Here is a 5,844-nt window from a genome sequence, read left to right as displayed (position 1 = left end):
ATGCTGGGGGTCTTCTACATGTATTTCTATGGTGGAATGTTCAGCAGATACCATGGAGACACAATATTATAACACATTAGCACACACTGACAAAATAGCTTTAAGATACTGGGCTGAAAACTCAAAGTACAAAATGCACATTTTCAGGAGCCTGTGATCAATACAAGCATTTATGGTCCTGTTTAAGAGTCTGATTTTTAACAAAGAACGTGCGAGTGACTAACTGAAAACATGTTGGGCTAAGGGCCTGTTTACATGAGAACACTTGCAAGCAAAAACAACAAAACATTTTATCTGAAGTGCCTTTCATTTAGACGCTGACGGTGTTTATGGAGCTTAAAAATGCAAAAATCTAAAACCACCCTCCGGAGTGGAAAAGCTGAATACTTCGCTGTGGCGTTTCTGTCTACACTGCCCAAGACACAAAACTCTGTTCAGATCTGCTCACGTTGCGTACGCGCTTACATCACATACATCACCACCGAGCCGCCTGGCATGCATACCCAATCCAATTCCACACACTTTTGCGCCACCATATGCACGCAGATTTCTTCCCTAAAATGCACGCAGATTTCTTCCCTAAAACGTTCATCTAAACGCGTAATAAAAAGTTAAGACACAACGCCACTTTTGCGCCTTCTGTACAGACCGTCACCATATAAACGTAGCCTAATACTATCTACTTTGTGACTGCAATGTTACTTGAGAGACTTGTTTAACAGCACACATCATCTCACCTGTTGTAGTTCCAACTAAGTCAGCTCTTTCTGGTCAGACTGTGTTAAAATAAAGGTCAGATTCAGGTCTAATAGAGCTTCTGACATAGTAGTGCCTTTAGCTGATGTTAATGTTGATGACATCAGCTGCAAAGTATCAGTATCTCAACTGTACAATAAAAGCAATCTTGTAAAACTAGTCACAACCAAATGAATAAAAAGTAGGGAGGTCACAGTTTTGTTTTGTTTTTTTTTATCTTTCTTTGTTATGAAGTTGTTTCCTCATCAAACATACCTGGAGGAGTTTGTTTCATTCACTCATTCATTCATAGGCTGATAATGAAGGATTACTTAGAATGTGTGAATGAAACAAAACACAAGTCATGACTAAAAGCTCACAAGTCAATTTTGCATAATATAGGATCTTTAGTGTGACAGAAACTTACTTAACATTAGGTTTAGTTTTCTTGGAGTGCAGGTTGAACTGAAATGGCTTGTTTTTGTTTTGATTTTATTTAGTGCTGTCATGCGATTAAAAAAATTGAGAGATTAATTAATTATGATCTGTAATTAATTAATCTAATTAATCTCATTTTAATCTCACCTAAAAATAGCTGAGAAAAGCCTTCAATTTGAGGTATTTTCATTTAAATTCATTATTACATTATTGTGGCAGATCAAAAGACTGATATAGAACAAAAAAAGTGACTTTATAAAGTCATTTATTGTTTAACAAATCTCTCCAAATTGGTTGTTGAGTCCAAGTCTACTTTAGTCCTAGTTTAGTCCTGGAATGGATTAATCCTGGTTTTAGTCCTGGTGTTATTTCTGGTTTAGTGCTGGTTTAGTCCTGGTTTAGTCCTGGTTTAGACCTGGTTTAGACCTGGTTTAGACCTGGTTTAGACCTGGTTTTAGTTCTGGTTTTAGTTCTGGTTTTAATTCTGGTTTTAGTTCTGCCACACGCGGCTCACGGGAGCACGTCGGTGTCCGCGCAGTAACTATGGAAGGAAACGTGGTCCGCGCGTTCTCAGGTTAATGACGATGATGAAGGTGTGTGTTTGTGTGTTTGTGTGTGTGTGTGTGTGTGTGTGTGTGTGTGTTTGTGTGTGTGTCCCCTCATGTGGCAGGTCACTATAGGACAGTAGTGCAGACATCATGAGCCTATGCAGGTTGTTTTCACCAGTGACATTTAAGTTGTAGGTGATTTTATATTTATTTTCTTTTATATTTCACGTCGGGAGAATAATTTCCAAGACACGAATGTGTTTTTAGCTGTGCACTGCTGCTCTGTTCTACTGGCTCTTCGACCTCGTCCATTGTGCCTGACGCCGCCAACGTTAACATGACGTTTACGTCGCTCTTACTGCGCGCGTTTTGTGTGGGTTTCCGGCAATGAGTGGAATTACTGAAATAAAAAAATGTATAAATGTGTTTTGTGTGTGTGTGTGTTGTTGTTGTCCCAACAACACATAAAAACAGGTTTTATAATAAAGCAACTCGCATACAGAAACACTAAAGTTAGAGATTAAAAATGAGATTAACGCGATTAAAAAACATAATGCGCTAAATATGACTGTAATTAATTAATCGCAATTAACGCGATAATTTGACACCCCTAATTTTATTTATATTTCGTTGAATAATGTTTTCCTGTGCTCCAGTTGTTGTGAGTGCATGTTTGTCATACCTGAGCCTGGTGTGACTGACACAGGACAAACCAGGGCAAACTATGGGCTCACAGCTGCAGGGATGGGCCATATGTCAGTGTATCTCTAACATCGAAGGGTTTGGGGGGAAAATATCTAATTGTGATTTTCTGACAGGAATTGTGATTGTGATAAGATTTGAGATTTATGTTTTAATAATAAGACTGTGTTCAAAGTTCACGTTTTAAACCTGTCCAGAGGAGTTGACAAAAAGACTGAAATCTGAACTGACAAACACAAGAATGACATTTCAGAACATGTTTGCACAGATCTAGACTTCAGGGTTAGTTGTTAAGCAATAGGACAGGAGATTTTGTTGTTTGTAGATGTAATTATGACACTTCAATAATTGCAGCCTTTGTGATTGGCTAATTGCGTCCATTCAAATTGTGATTTAGATTCCCATATAATTAATCTTACAGCTCTATGAGACTTTAGGCTAAAGGTAGATTTACAGTCATGCAACACATTTTTGTATCTTTTATCTAAACAAATATGTTTTTATAGAAGAGAAACGTAAACTTTGAGCTTTACTTCAATTTGACATAAAAATGTGCACCTTCCTATGGACTTTAAACTGTAGGCGCAAGAATTCTGCCTGTTCATCAGTTTAAAATTGCACTAACGTTTCTGGTAGGTTCGCCACCTTCCTTTAACTAATGCTAATGCTTCATTATTTATGCATATCATGGATCTATAACAATAACTGGGTGAGACACTCCCCTCTGGCCGCTTCAGGTACTGCAGCTCCCGGGAGCTTGGGCCCAGAAGGAATTCTCCCCATAGAGCACAATGCATTTTTGATTAATTCAAACTGCCCGTGTTCACAACTTTCACAAAGACAAGAATCCTACAGAATCTTTCCTGTTTCCACACCATAAACTTCTGAGGCCGCTCTGAGGCCACGCTAGCTCTGCTCTAGTGGCCAGCACTCAAATTGGTCAAAACAGACCATGCCATGCACGTTACTGATGTCACACAGTGGGCGGAGCTAGTCCGTACATGAGGAAGTAATGTGGAACGGAAAATTATTTTTGGGCCCATGCGCCAGTGAACTTAGGCCATTGAAAACAATACAATGCCATCTTGGGTTCACCTTCCAGATTTTATTATAGTTCCATGATGCAAAGTCACAGAGGCAGTTTACCTTTAAGCTAAATGTTTGGACTATACGCGCAGGATAATTACATTCCCAACATATTTTAGGTGTGATATGTAAATAAAATACCAAACAAAGCCAGGGTTAAATCATATTATTTCCTGATATTTTCCATAGAATCATGTCTCCTTCAGTTTTGGCACATGTTGTTCTGGTCCTTCTGTTGAACTTCCTGAACACTCCCTTCCTCTCAGACTTTAGAAGAATAGACCTGCACTTAAACCTATAGCTTCAATTATAATGACTGACTTTTGCTTCTACAGTCATATTTTTTTAGGGATAGGACGAGACAAAACTTTCACAGAGGAGACACGAGATTGGGTCAACAAGAAAAGACCAGATTTCTTTTGCTGTTACAGTACTATAGCCTTGGCAGCACAATAAATTCTTGTGATTTTTGTGAGTTCACAAACCCTTTAGAATCTGTCTTGTTCAGCTCCGGCTGAATCATTTGCATCATTTGATGGGTCCTGTGCCTGGCCAATCACAGAGCAGCAGTGTGCTTTGCCAAAACAAACATGGCAACGCACACACATACTTCGGTCTATTTTATCAGAAAAACAGACTTATTTAGTTTGTGCCAGTCGTGCAGAGGGAAGAGCTTTGTGCATTTGTGGAGAAAGATGTCTGTGCTTTTCTCTCAACTGGATTGAACTCAAGTTTGACTTTTGTCTTGTTCCACTGTTGTGATGCTTCGACCAATCAGTGTGAAGCATTTGTCTGAACTCTCTAATCATTGGTCCTGAGTTTTTTCAGTGAGATAGAGCAGTGGGTGTAGAACTCTGGCCAGGTTGATCTGTGTAACCCTCTGAACAGTCAGCTTAAGAGCCCTGCCTTTTGGTACTACAGGTTTTCAAGAGATGCAACTCAAAGTTGACTTTTTTTGTCCAATGCAAATATAAAGCCATGAAAATAAATCAATTCATTTATTTCATGCAGTGATATAAGCGGATACAGTTAAGGCAATATTGTGTAACATTCCAGGCAAAACGATAACATCTCCATGGAGACAAGCATCAGAGAAGTGACATAGAGCACCTTCAGTGTGACAAAGAACAGCAACTTCAAACCTTCCAGTGACACAGATATAACTGTTTTACTATATTTGTACAACTCCAAACACTAAACCTCTTCTCATCTTTATCTGTGCACACTTGGTTCTTTACGCTTTCCTCTTTCTCTCCTCTCATAATCCCTCCCTCTTTCTCTCTCTCTCCTCCCTCCCCTCTCTCTGTTCCCTCTCTCTCCTGTTATGTAAGTCTGAGCAGCAGCAGCCTGAATCCTCCTCCTTTTCTCCTCCTCTCTTCTGTCTTCTGTCTTTCGTTTCTGGATTTTACTCTTAACAAACGCTCAGGGCTGGACTATGGTGGTAACGGGGGACGCCTGTGTCCCTCTGTGCGGGTAAGGACCACTTCTAGACCTGGTTTAGACCCGGTTTAGTTCTGGTTTAGTCCTAGTTCATTCCTAGTTCATTGCAGATCTCTTGGCGTCTGTTGTTCTTTGTTCAGACCTTGGTTTAGACTGAGTTTAGTTCTGGTTTAGTTCTGGTTCATTGTATATCTATTGGTGTCTCTTATTCCTGCTTTATTCCTGCTTTAGTCCTGCTTTAGTCCTGCTTTAGTCCTGCTTTAGTCCTGCATTAGTCCTGCTTTAGTCCTGCATTAGTCCTGCTTTAGTCCTGCTTTAAGGCCTGTTTTGGTTCAGTCCTTCATAGATCTTACATCTTGAATAATTCTTAATTCTTTGTCTTTCAATTAGAAGGCAATTTGCGGTTCTTTTCTAATGTCTTTGTAGTGAAACTCATTTGGTGACATGCACACAGTTGGTATAGATTCTGTGCTATAACCTTTTCCACTTGTTCAATAAAAAAAAAAGTGTCCAGTATCACTTATTGCCTGTCCAAATATGCATCTAGATTTAATACTAAAATCTCTAACTCAATTTTGATACTAAGGAATACACTCGATACTAAATACTGTAACAGATACCAAAATAAAATAATAAAAAACACGTTCTTTAGACAACAGAATGTAATTTTCAACATTAAATTGAAGTACTTTCTTTTCTATTCCCATGTGGTCTTAAATCTGTGTAATCCCTCAGTGGTCCAGGTAGGTTCCACAGTGGTCCATGGGCGTATAAAAGTCTATGTGCTCTTATACTTATTCTGATACAGCTCAACATCATTCTAAAACTATTAAGGAAAGCTTCATTTCTGTCCTGTGAATGGAACTCTTTAGTATTGATAACCGCTCAAATCAGT

Source organism: Boleophthalmus pectinirostris, unplaced genomic scaffold (assembly GCF_026225935.1).
Source record: "Boleophthalmus pectinirostris isolate CB_2022bp ecotype Guang Dong unplaced genomic scaffold, ASM2622593v1 HiC_scaffold_10, whole genome shotgun sequence".
Classification (NCBI taxonomy): domain Eukaryota; kingdom Metazoa; phylum Chordata; class Actinopteri; order Gobiiformes; family Gobiidae; genus Boleophthalmus; species Boleophthalmus pectinirostris.
Note: the sequence above shows the minus strand (reverse complement) of the source record.